Genomic DNA, 14,022 nt, shown 5'->3' on the forward strand with positions numbered 1-14,022 from the left:
ACAAGGACATTACATTTCCTTAAGAGCATTTTCATTGTCTGAAACAGCACTCTCAGATTTAGCAGAGGTTTTTTGCATTCCCTTTTGCTCAACCACAAAAAAACACAGGGAACTTTTTCAGCATGGCAGTAAAAGTTACTTAATAGCATTCAAAATGCAGCACAGTGGTGCCCTTGATCCACTCACCTGTCTTGGAGTGAGGAATCCAAAGAATTCCCTTGAGCCAGATCATGGTTTTGTTTCCCACCACATTTTTCCAGTGAGTATTTTTAAAAAGCCCAACCCAACCCATTAGTGTGATGCTCACTTGCATTTCATTGTTACTGCCAACAATGTTGTACTCCCAGCACTTCACTGCTACATGGCAATACAGTGGTTTTAATCTCACCCAAAATTCCAGCTAATGCCTGGTAATGCATTACTCTGTCTCACATTATGATAGAGATGCCATTTTCCTGCTACTCCACTATCCCAAAAAGGATGGTATTGTTGGTCTTGGGGGATTGTTTTTCAAAGAAAAGATGTGTTGGTTTAACACCAGTCAGTGCTGAGTATTAAGTGACAATGACGTCATCTAATGTTGGTTAAAGACATAGAGTTCATTTAATAACTGTATTTTCAGACAGTCTCTAATTTATTTATTTATAAACAAAAGCAGCTTATCTTTTATTTATACCCTTGAAATATATTACAAAAACAGAGGTGTTACATATGAAGTCAAACAACCTTAGGTTTTCCTCCAGGAACACTGTAATTAAATCTTAAACAAATTTTAAGAAGCCTAAGCCTTGCATCATACTCAGCTTGCAAGTCTTCTCATGACACAGTAGAGATTATATCAGCTTAATAGAAGAGCCACTTCCACTTTCTCAGAACATAAACATTAATTAGAGCTTCAAAATGCACATTTGAATCTCAGACAAAAAAATCACCAATACATAAATCAAAACGAAGTGATCAATACAGCTGCTCTAATATTTGTGGCATTCATTCCAACAGCTGATAAAAATCCCAGATAAAAACATCTCAAAATGAAATAATCAACATCAATCTTTTAAATCAAATTGAAAAGCTTTCAGACTGTTTAAGACTCATGACTACAACTGATTAAGTGGGAACTTCAGGCATACCATTTAATTGCAGAAACAAACCCCAACCTCTTTGTTTGTGTCTAACTTAGTAATTTCTTATTTCAAAGTATTAATAAAGCAGTATTCAATGAATATAAAACTCGTGAAATATAATCTGTAAAAGTCTGGAAATCACCTTAAAAACCTGGCACTTGAGAAGGGAAGAATTCAATCTCTCACAATTAACACTACAGCACATTTTCTAGAGATTCTTGGAAATTCATCCTCAGGTGTGACCTCTGCCAGGGTATGACTGCGATTTTTTTTTTATTTGGAGGAGTTGGAATTGGAATTCTGGTTGTGTTTCACTAATGGATTTTAAGTTGTTCCTTCCCTCCACCCCAGCCTTCTCCCCTCCCCACAGAGTCTTTCCCAGCTCAGATGAAAACATTATATATAACTGTTAAACCTTAGATTACAAAATACTGTATAAGACTAATCATAGATATTTATAGTCTGCACAAACTTTGTTTGCTCATCCATAGCAAGCATTTAATAAAGCTAGTTCATCTGGAAAGAAGTTAAATTAAATAATCCAAAATGAATGTGATGCATATTCAGAAAAATATGGTGTTCAGAACTAAAAATAATGAAATTTAGGCCTTAGGAAAAAAAAAAAAGACAAAAAAACCAAAAATGCAACAAATAATTTGTAACAAATAATAAATTTAATTTGTTTCATCCTTTCCCCCATTTATTTCTTCCTACGACCAAGGGGAAAAAAATTGAAGGCTAATATTTTACCAGCTTGGTAATTTTTTATTTATTGGAAAGTCTGATAATTGTCCCTTTCTGTTTAAGTGCCAGCTAAGATTAGAAGAAGGATGTAAATTATAAATTGGGAAATTCAAAAGTATGATAATTTTCCTCACAGTCAAAGACCCAAAATGCTGAAACTTGTCAACCTATTCCCTTCCATAAGCACTCCATACTGAAGCCAATAGCTAAGGACCCAGATGAGGAAGGTAAAGGTGAGCACATCACAAGGAAAAGGATTGAAAATAGGACATGTGTGGTGCAGAACAATTTTAACTACATTATGGAAACTCCTTCCGTGCAGTAGCACTCTTCTGTTTTCTGTAACAATTAAATCCACATCAGGAATAATAATCCTGCAATTTGACTTTTAGGCTTTGACTATAATAGCAATATGCTCATCTTTTCACATAAGGTGTGTTTCCTTTGCGACTGTAAAAAGACGTATGACCTCATGCTGTGCTGGCTGCTCAGTCATGAAGTGGCTTGCATACACTGAGCTCAGGTAGAAATTCCTTAAGGCCAAGAAAAGGCAAGGATTTAATTTTATAGACTGTGTTAACAAAAAAAGGTCACAATTATCAATCTTATTATACTTTCAGGATAGCACACAAGAGTGAAGACATGATACATATTAATATCACGCCACAACAACAGAGTCCTTAGAAGGCATAACCAGCCACAAACACTCCTACTTTATGCTATTTCTCCTAGAACAATTTCTAACTTATTGTATGGTACTCCCTGTATTTATAACTTAAACCTCTGCAGTCCTGTGTATCATACTGTCATAATATAAAATACATTAAGTCACATTTTATATGGCAAAATCCAATACAATTGCATAAGATATATTTTTTTTTTTATTTTAAGACCCTGTTATTTTTTGCTGTGATTCATGGTAACTTTAGGAGTAACATGAAAATCAAGAGTTAGAAACTGGATATGGAAGTTCTGTCATTCAGAGATGCAGACATTTCATGCCAGCAATGGGGGCAATCTGAACCGAGAAAATGTCACTTTTCCTTCAAAGAAGTGGAAGGTAAGAAAGAATCATCATGACCCAAAAGATACCTCCACATTTTTGCAGCCAGGATTGGGGAGTTAAAATGACAGGAATTATTTCATTTCTGATGGGTGCTCATGAGACCTTCAGCATACTCACACTTCCCACAAGATCCTGAGACAGTTCTACTAGCTATAGTTTGAAAAACAATGTCAAAGTTACACTGCATTTTTTTAATAATTTTTTTCCCACTTTCTCTTAACAACACAGGGATTGAAACTTCTGTTCTTCAACATTTATTTTTGCTTCTTGTGTCAGTTTATAAGGATAACAAATATCACTAATATTTGTTTAATAGTGTTGTGCTTATCTATTCCAAGCTTAAATTAACAGTGATACCTATACATTTGATAGGTGGTGAATAAAAAAATGTCACCTTATACTTACTGACAGATCTGAATTTTAGATTAGCTTGTCTCATTACATCTGTGGTAGATCTGGGCCATTCTATCTACTCTGACAGGTTTAGCTTCTGCTGAGCAATATCCCTCTGAACCTGCCAGTGTTCAGATTCCGGGCACACACTGGCTGCAGGTGGCTGGAAAACTATACTGGGATTTGTGGGATTTATTTCCCTTCAATGTAACACAGGGCCCTTTCTCTAGAACCTTAGTGTTTTGATTGCATATGCATAATCAAATTAATTGTTAATGACAAAAGTGAGCCCTTCCCACCCTAAACAAACCTGTTCATACTTTTTTGGGATACAAACACAATGAGCCCTGTCCCTCATGGTGAAAGGCACTTGAAGTGCCACACACAGATTTTCCATACTGGTGTTGGATAATCACCTCTGGCTGTCCCTATGTTAGGACTCTGTTTTGAGTCAGGAGAGCTGTTTGGTTTGTTTTTAATGCTAATTTCACAATTAAATCTGGTGCATCATGTGAACCAAAGTACAATCAGGAGACAGAGTGTACAAATAAGATGCCTTTCACCTGAAAGGAAACTAGGTGTGCCAGATTTACACATAAATCCTTCCCATCCAGAATGATTGTTCTATTGGGAAAACCAGCCTAGAAATAGCACAGAGTATAGTCCCTGTAAAAAAAAAATTTTTGTAAATGCCATGCCCAAGACAACATCTCTTTCACTTTGCACATTCATTCTTTAGCCTGCACTGCCTCCTAACGTGAATGTGGACTTTGTCACTGTGTATTATCATGACCTATAGAGATTGGTTTGGCATTTTTTCAAGGCAGAAAGAAAGGTTTAATGTTGGTTTACAGATAAGCATTATTTTTTATATCCTGGCAGAGTTCCCATTGCAGAAGCACAGTCTGGTCATGAAACATGACTTGAGTTCCCAGCAGTCTCCCTGCTAGGAAAGTAGTTCTTGGGGTAGTCTTAGTACTGCTGCTCAAAACCCAAAATATTTTGTTTGCATCCTTACATTCACTTCAGTCACATCACTTGTGGAAAAAAACAAAAATCCCAAAACACCAACAAAACCTGAATACGAGTTCTTTATTGTTGTGCATAAATTATTACTTGAAACTGGAAAAAATGAGCTTTCATCTAGGATGCTGGAGCAAAGCTTAATATTTTTATGAAGTAATCCTTGTATCACTGACTTCAAATTGGCCATGAAATATCATAATTCTAGGGATCTGGATACTGTCAGAGCATATTTTTCTAATTTAACTTCAATATCCAGCTCACGTAATCTACAATTTAATGATAGTGGAGAAGATAATCTTGAACTGTTCTTCAGGAAGATCGAGAGCACTTTTAAAGCTATTAATATCATTAGTATTTGCTGTGCATGCTAACACATCATCTCCTTTATTTTTACTGCTAAAGTATAACCCTCCAAAAGGGGAACAAATCCACTATATCCAAAATTTCTAATATGCCAAAACATGAGGCACATTTACTACCAACTGCCCTTCAGATTCAGGGATCCAACAGCACACAAGTGCAGCACAAAACACATTCCAGCTTTTGCCCTGGGACATGGCATGACCAAAAGTATGCAAAAGCCCAGAAGTTGTAGATAACTGAGGACCATCAGGTATGTCCAGTTCCCAAGCTCAAAAATTCTTTTTAGCATTTTGCTTGGCATCTCTTACTCTTTATGGTTTTTTTAGTAAATTTCAAATGCAAGCTATGGAAAACTTGTCTTTCTTTTCCAGGCTATTACTATACAAACTTTCTCCTTAGAACCTTTTAATTTACTTTTTTTCTTTCCCCTCCATTCCCAGTTCTTAGAGAAACAAGTATGAAGAAAGAGAGAAATTACAGGCAGCCAAGTATAAGAGAGACAAAGGATGGGAGAAATAATGGGTGTAAGGATACAGAGAAACTATCTAGGTTTTTTCAGCAAATAATGTCAAATCTATCATCTAGTGAGATATTTTTTTGGTTTTCTAGAGACAGGATATGATCCTTCTGAATTGCCTAATAGACTTCATATTCCGGAGTAAAGGAAAATAGAATGTGTGTGTCCTGGTGTAGACACCCAGAAATTCAATTGCATCTACATGGAAACATGCAAATGGATGTAATTGCAAGTGGTTAACATGCTGAGCAGGTTCCTAGAATGTTTTTCCAGCGTGTTAGTAAATTAAAATTAAAACCAGCCATACATCTCTCTATCCTTGCATCTAGTGGCAAAAATGTCCATGTTATTAACCTCTTACCGTTATACACTATATGGACACCTGCATGACTTGACTTATTTTCAGTCTGTTGTCCAATTTACAGCTCTGTTTCAATCTCCCTAGCCTTAATTTAAAAATGAAGGAGTTACATGCATGTTTTTCTGTGTGTCAGTATTCCTTGTCAAGCTCACAATCCTGGAAACCTTACCCTATGGATATCAAGACCAAGGTGGATAAGCTGTTGTTATGTTAGAAAACAAATACAAATAAGCAAAATTACACATTTTATTCTTTGTTCATTCAGTTATTGTTCTAGCAGAAGTTAGAAGTCCATATGTGAAAGACTTTGGAAATAAAAAGGAAACACCATTCTGTAAATTGTACTATTAAAAAAAAATAAATGTCTCCTAAAAACTTCATAATTCTGAAAAATCAGGACAGAAAAGGATTCCCTTTGAATATACTATTTATGAATAGTGCAAACAGTACCCTACAGCAAATTAAATGTTTGGTTTTCAAGGTGAGTTTTGGTGGGATTTTTTTTATTCCTTTTTTAAACATACCTGCAATATGTTATATAAATATGAAAATGCAACTAAAAATGCTTTCTTTTTCTTTAATAATCCAAGTATTGATAATACTGCCAAAACTTACAATATGAGATCATGAAACAACCCTACAGACACAAGTGTCTCCAGGGGCATTAGTCTATATATGGGTCATATCCCAAAGTGTTTCTGCATGGCTAACTTTAAAGGAGAAGTGATATTCCTGTTATTGCCAGCACCAAGGGCTACTCAGAGAAATAAAACACGTATATAAAAGATACACACAGAGCGAGACAACTCCCTGAACTCCCTTCTAACACAGAAATAGCAGCGGGCAGCCTCCTCCTGCACCGCTATTGCTTCACGTGGCTGGAACGCGCAGAATTGTCCAGCTGCAGCCCCAGAGCACATCTGCACAACAAACCGTGCAGGCAAGAACACAGACCTGACCACAGCACTCTGCTAAGCCCGGGCTGTATTTACTAGCGGTGCTTTTCAGCTTTGCCAGCTCTGTACCCAGCAGTCCCTCAGCAGGGTCACTGAGCACATCGCTGAGAACAGCTTTTTAAAGCGCTCCTTCTTAGACTGCAGCGTCTTCCCAGAAGCTCTGCCCGCACAGTGCTGCCAGCGGCTGCTCCTGTGGCACCAGGGCTCCTGCTGAGGGCCAGGCCGAGCCAGCCACGGCCCTCCCGGCAACTGCTCAGCACAGCCCGCTGTGGACACCCCTCCTCAGGGACACAGCCACCCTCTGCACCCCTGTGGTGTCCCCCATCCCTCCTCAGGGACACAGCCGCTCTCTGCGTCCCTGTGGTGTCCCCCATCCCTCCTCAGGGACACAGCCGCTCTCTGTGTCCCTGTGGTGTCCCCAAGCCCTCCTACCATGACAGCCAGCCCTCAGCGCTGCTCCCCCGGCCTGCGCTCGGCTCTGCCACACACATTTCCCAGGCCTGGAGCAGCGCTCAGTGGCACATCAGTGATTACTGTTTGATACTGACTAATGTTAAACGGGACACTAAATGCTAGCAATGTCAACGTTACAAGGAAAAGAGTGATCCCAAAGGTCTTTCTGACATGGATAACTGTGGTTCTGTGAGCTCCCTCAGGCAGCAGGTGCGATCCAAGCTGCCACAGTTCCAGGAGGAACCTTCTAGAAGGAGACGTCCAACAGCTGCTGTTGAACGTGTTAAACTCTGAAATGTTCCATAAATGCCAACTTAGTGCCAGGCATAACATTTGCAAAAATTTCAATATAAATGCTTTTTCTCTGCCTCTCGCCCAGCTCACACATCACTCCCCAGCCATGTGCTGCCTCAAGCAGGGCTGGGTGTTGGCCCTCACTGACTCACTGCAGGCACTCACTGACCTGGATCACAACCACACCAGACCTTTTCTAAATTACATTGCAATAAAAAAAAATGCTAAAATTTAACATGTAGACAGCCAACTCCTGCTTTGCTGAGTGCAAAATGGAAGAACAGGTAAAAGAGCACTAATTTCTGAATAGCGCTAATTAAAGCAGAGACTCCTCGAATCTGCAATAAAAAGATGCTAAAATTTAACATGTAGACAGCCAATTTTGCTGAGTGCAAAATGGAAGAACAGGTAAAAGAGCACTAATTTCTGAATAGCGCTAATTAAAGCAGAGACTCCTCGAATAAATATGGTGCAGCACTGTGCTAGGAATGCCGAAGTTGCTTTAGGCCCAGCCAAAAACTCCAGGGATCTAAAACAAACCTAACTTCTAAAAAATAACACAAACCACCAGCTTGGGAAGTTTGGTAACTCTTTTGCTGTATACCTAAACATTAAAGCTTCTAAGGAAAGCTGCAGCATATTTTAAAAGATGGTGTGAAGATATGAAAAGAATAAAAGGTCATAGTAACCAATGATTTAACAGATTGTAGGTGGAGAGGTTTTTGTGCTTCTGATAATTAATTGGCAGGTTTAGAGAGCACAGTTCTTAATTAAACTGTAAATACGTGTTGATGAGCATCGTGATTTAATAATGATTAATGGCTTTATCCTGTTAGCATAAGAACATACAAAATGGATTTAGCTCTTCCATAATTTAACAGACACATTCATAATTTTTCTCACTAATTATATAGAAATAGAGAGTCTCTTTCTGTAAACATAAAGGCTGTGAACTTCAACATGAAGGTTTGGCATGAATCATGTACAATGTGGATGGCTAAAACTAGTAAGCAAGATGCGGAGGGGGAAAACAAAGTATTTCTGAGGACTACAGCGTCCATGAAGTTGCATGAAATGGCATGTTTGTTATTTTCCTTTGTTTTCATTCAGAAATTTATTATTGGTGCTGAAAGACACCAGCCTTCTGCAGCAAAAGAAGTTCTGTTTTGGTGGAGATGTTAGAAAGGAGAACTAGCATACCTAAACCTTGTGTATGTTTTCACATGCATAGAAAAACACATCATGCACCACAGGAGACAGTACGTGGGGGATATTCTTGAGTCTCAAGAAGCAGGGGGAACTTCTGCTTTTACAGAGATAAGTCAATAAAAGCAAAGGTTCCGCAGTTCCAACAAATCTTTTATTCAGCCTGCACAGAATTACTGATTGCAAGCTTGTTGGAGACAGAATTGGAAACACAACTAAGGTTTTGCAAGAAGAAAATTCTGATATAATTATTCTAACTCAAAGGACTGCTTTTTACACAGGAAACAATAGAATAGTCAGTGAGAAGGAAAAGGAATGTTTCTGTCCTTCCCAAAGGTTAGTAGGAAATTGATGTAACGCCTAGAATTGTCTCCCATGACACAGCATCTTCCTTTTTCCCTAGCAAAATTGAGGAGAATGAGACTTTTGGGTTGTTGTTTTATTATTTTTGGCAAAAGATGCTACTGCTAAAGCAAAAAAGGAGTATTCATTTGGATTACTCAAGGATTATGCTCTAAAAGGAACAGGGATCCTGCAATTTTTGCAATTACAAAGGGTATGGACCTGGAAAAAAAACCCAAACAAGCAGAAAAACATGTATAGAGGCTTGCAAATTACTTAAGCTTCTAAACTGTAGCCAGAATATATGGTTCTTTTAGCTAGAAACTTCCACATGTATTCTTCCTACTGAAAATGGTACAAGTTTTCTTATGGGATCTTCGAAAAAGTTTGTGTCAATCTCAAGGATTTAAAACCTGCTTGAAGAGTATAACTTGAGCTTAACTATGGAGCTGCTAAGGTCTCTCTCGATGAATTTTACATAAGTTTACAATGCCACAGTGTTGCCTGGTGGCTCACACAGCAAGTTAAAGAGCAGCCCCTGCCCACACCTTGCAACCACAATTGCCTATGACAAGACAACTTGAAGGGGATGGGAGGAGAAGACAAGACTTTAGCAAAACCTCCCTGTGGTTTCTCAGGGTAATTTATTCTGAGAAATACTGAGCTTTTTCTTAGGAAGGCAGTATTTTAAACAGCACTGCCTTGCAGTGCACGTAGATGGTGAATAGAAAGCAGCAGAACATCTCAGAAGCCTGCAGTAAACAATTCTTGTTTGGCAATACTTGTAGAAGAATATATGAAAAGAGTAACTGAAGAAATCTTTGACTTTGACTGCAATAAAAAGCTTACTATACTCTTGGACCATTTGCAAAAGCTGTAGTGAAGATGATTAAAAAGGAGCAAAAAGGAAACAGTATTTGCATTCATTCTGATAATAGAATATGAAATTAAAGCATGAAGGGATTAATGTTTTAAAGCTTGACTTGCAGTGATAAAGCTAAGGTATTAGAAGAGACAACATAACCGTTACAGGATAGACAAGCAAAGAAAAAGCAGCACATGCCTTAAAGATGAGCAAGGCAACCTAGAATGGAATTACAAAATGATTAATCAATACAAATGAGAAAGTGTACAAGGAAAGAGAGCTTGGTGAGTCTTCTTATGGGACTCAACACTGCAGCCGCTTAAAGATAATGAAAGGAGCATAGCAAAGCCAAAGAAATGCTTTCATTCAGTAGCAAAGTCATTTGTGAACAGTTTAAATTACCCTAATCACCTCCCCTCCAGCCGTCAGTATGCTCTGTCTCTTTAGTTATTTAAAAAAAAGAGTTTGGGGAAATGAGTTCTGCAAATCTAAGCTGCAAAATAATTATACACACACCGTTTTAGCATTTTAACAATGCAATCCCAAACATTTGTTCTCATTAGAATGCAAATCGACTCATTTAATAATCCCACATGAGAATTCCACCACACTCAGCTTAAAAAGCGCAGTGGTATTCAAAATATTATTAATAAATGCCAAATATGGAACAGCCAGTTTGTTTTGCCAGCAGCTCAGGGTAGATAAAAGACATATAGAACATTTTTTCCAACCAAATTTGTTTAATTGAAATTTAACAGTGAGAATGGTCTGGGTTGCTCTTTAAAAATATGAAGGTGACAGTACCCTCTTAACACAGATACATTCATATTCACCAAAGGCTGAGCACTACAGCCTGTCCTACAAATCAATGACATCAATTTGCTTCAAGTAGTGTCCAATTTCAGTAAGGTACTTCACTATTAATAGTTTTAACCTCTGGTACCAGTTCAAAGCACTGGCCTGAAGTATGTCATTTCCGATTTATCAATCCAAGTGGTGGTGTCATATTTTTAGTACTACTGCAGAATTTTGATAATTAGAGGACCGAAAAAACCCTTAGCAAGGGAAAGAAACAAACAAAAAGGCTTAGCAATACTATAATAATCAGAACTTTTCTATTGTATTTGCCATCCTGTTCTTATCCTGGAAGGCTGTACACTTCTATTGCTCAATAAAGTATAATATTTCATAGCCAGCACAAGGAGATCTAGTTTAGAAGAGAAATCAGATATATTTAAATGGCACTTTCTAAATAATTAAGAAACCAGTAATGACCAGGACTAATATAATTAAACAAAACCTGACCCTGAGGCATCTGTATTAATGAGCAACTCTCATGTCAATATATATGAGAAGCAAGGTAGATTACAATAATACTTTCTCCAAATTCCCAATGCCAGTGAGAAGTCCAAATTAAATACACCCTGGGCCATTCTTGGAGTGAGCATACAGAATTTTAGTAGATAAAAATCAAAGTGATTGCTCTGATCTGCTTGCAAGCCAATGATTCAGGCCTGATTCATGATGATTTAGGGAACAATTTGCTTTCTTTTGAGAGGGACAAGTTGTGTCCCTTTACTCATTTAGAGCAGCATGCTCTGAACATATCTAACTCCACATCCCACACAGCAGGTCAGTAGAGCCATGGGCATAAGTGACTGGATATGGTTAGAAGCACCAGCCACAGCTGCTGTTCCCTGCTCTGTTCCTCCAAGTTTTGTTCATGTGGATTCTGCTGCTTCCAGAAACTAACAAGGTGCACAGGACCCTCATCTAGGGGTGAGCAGGGAGTGACCCAAAGAACATGTTGGGCATATTGTGTATACTCACTATTGAATGCTTTCTCAGTGCTGATTAGGGCAACGCAGCAGCTGCTGAAATATTAAAAGTCTTTTAGAGTTAATACAGTATGACAACAAAAACAAATTAAATATTGTAATATGACATGGAGTATAAATTGTCCTTGACACAAAGTTATAAATATCTGGAGAATCTTTATTTGTTTTGAAAATGTCAGCTTGTCAGAAATTTTCTTCTGACTGTTTTAATTACCTCTACACTGATGCACATTTAAGCCACAATAAACATTTTGAGAAATCTCAGCTTTGGGTTACGCAACTATGTTGTTAAGTACCCACTTCTGAACATTTTAAGACAAATTAAAAGGATTTCAGGTTTTCTGCCTCAGAATGCTGATATAGAACCCACTTCTTCCTGCTACATAAAGCTCTCTATCACATGCTGATCACACAACTAGGCTGCAGACACGTATAAAACAATCCAAAGCATTCATCTACAGGGAGGCAATGCCAACTCTCTGTTAATCACAAAGTGTGTAATGAAGTTCTAAGAATGGTGTTTAACTCCTTCTGAGCCTTGGCTGAGGGAGACAAGACAGAGTGATGGATGAGGATGTTGTGCCATGAGCTGCACCTACGCCACACCTCTAAATTCATTATTCAGTCTTTTAACCACTAGGTATTTCTGCTTCACATGAGTAAAAATATACTGTAATGTAATTAACTGAATATCCCAGAGACACATAACCCACAGATGGACTAATTTAGTTTACTGGCAAGGTAATTGCCCAGTGGTAGTGAAGCAATGGATACTCATCCATTGTAAGCTACTGTTAAGAATGTCCTAATAGATTGATTCCACTGACTTTTTTTTTCCCTGGGTACTTATACAACCTCCTCCGTGACATTTTCTGAGCACCTAAAACCTTCAGTGAATTTGTCTTTTCAATTCTCTTAGTAGGTAAATAGTACAATTCTCGTGTTGCTGAGGAAGAAACAAAGAAGTGAATTTGTTCCAAAGCATTCATGTGCCAGCTGGGAACTGAAACTTTGCACACCCTTATGTGTGTCAGTAGAGTGTTCTAGAAGAAGATGGGCTGTGGCACTCACTTGGAGGCACAGGCCAGCTCTACAGGATGGAGTGCCTCTGGTGAAGGAACAGCACATTTAGAGTCACATAAAGCACAGGCACAGCATGTGTGAAAGGACTGTACTTCTGGAGTTGGACACAGCACAACAGCTACAGCTCCAAGTTCTATGGCTGTCCTTGAGAGGAAAGAACATTCACAGTGAAACTAATCATAAAAATCCACTCCTGAGGTTCATGGAAAAAGAGGAATACCAGCATAGCAGTGGTTTTGTTTAATTAAAGATGCCTGCTTGCTTATGTTTTGTACACTTTGTGTAACACTTAGCCAATCACACATGACAGTATACAATTATTCTAGGAAAACTTGCTTAGGCTATATTTGCCTCATGCTTTCAACCATCCCAGACATGCAATTATTACACAGTTGTGTCTGGGAAATTATCAAAACAGTATGGTATTTATAAAAGCGAGAGCAAGCCCACATACACATTATCAAATTAAACTGTGGTAATGTGCTTTTTCACATGACTAAAATTTTTATAACATAATTCTGCAATATCTTGTTGCTTCACGGAGTTCTTGCACTTAGTTGTTAAAAATCTCTCATTCACATTTTTATGCCCCAAATGTTTGTTGCAGGTTTAAAAAGAGGCTTTCATAATTTCAATTACTTAATCGATATACAATGACATTATGAAAACCGTGATGTTGGTATCCTCTGAGCTTTGTCCATTCCAGTTTCCTGGCTGCATTCCATGCCTCATGGTTTAACATATAGTTTCATAAGGAATTAGAGAATTTTAAAAGTGCATCATAGCTTTCCCACAAATCACGTCCAGGAGGATTTACAGATTTCAGTCATCTGAAATTATAATAGTCCTTTGTTGCTGCTGTATTCACACCTTTAGCTTAATTCTGGCTCTATCCTTGGATTCGGCCAGTATCCAGTGCCTTAACACTGTCAATATTAAAGTCCATGCTGCTGGAACTACTTTTCATGTTATGCAGTCATGACAATAACCTCTATTTGAGTCTTGAACATAATAATCTCTTTATCACACAACATTCACATGGTGGAGAGGTGGAGGAGAATCAGAGCAAAATGAATTCTGTCCTTGCACACCCATTTTCCTCTGTCCCAGGTCAAGTAACACAATCTCCACATTGGTTGAGAAAAGCTGCTGTGCAAAGCTTCAAGCTCAGTTCTGCATTGTACTGACCTGGAAGAGCAAGGCTTTCTTAAGGCCTGACATCTAAACCTCATTAAATGAAAGGAAGCCCAACTGTTCTTTGGCAGAGGGAGTAATGTACTGGGTTTTATTTTTAATTTTTGTTTGGGTTTTCTTTTGGGTGAGGGGTTGTTTGGGCTTGTTTTTTAGACAAGCAAAAATCAGGTCAAAGGAAAACACCAGCTAAAAGTATA

Source organism: Passer montanus, unplaced genomic scaffold (assembly GCF_014805655.1).
Source record: "Passer montanus isolate IOZ18808 unplaced genomic scaffold, ASM1480565v1 scaffold15, whole genome shotgun sequence".
In the NCBI taxonomy this organism is placed as follows: Eukaryota; Metazoa; Chordata; class Aves; order Passeriformes; family Passeridae; genus Passer; species Passer montanus.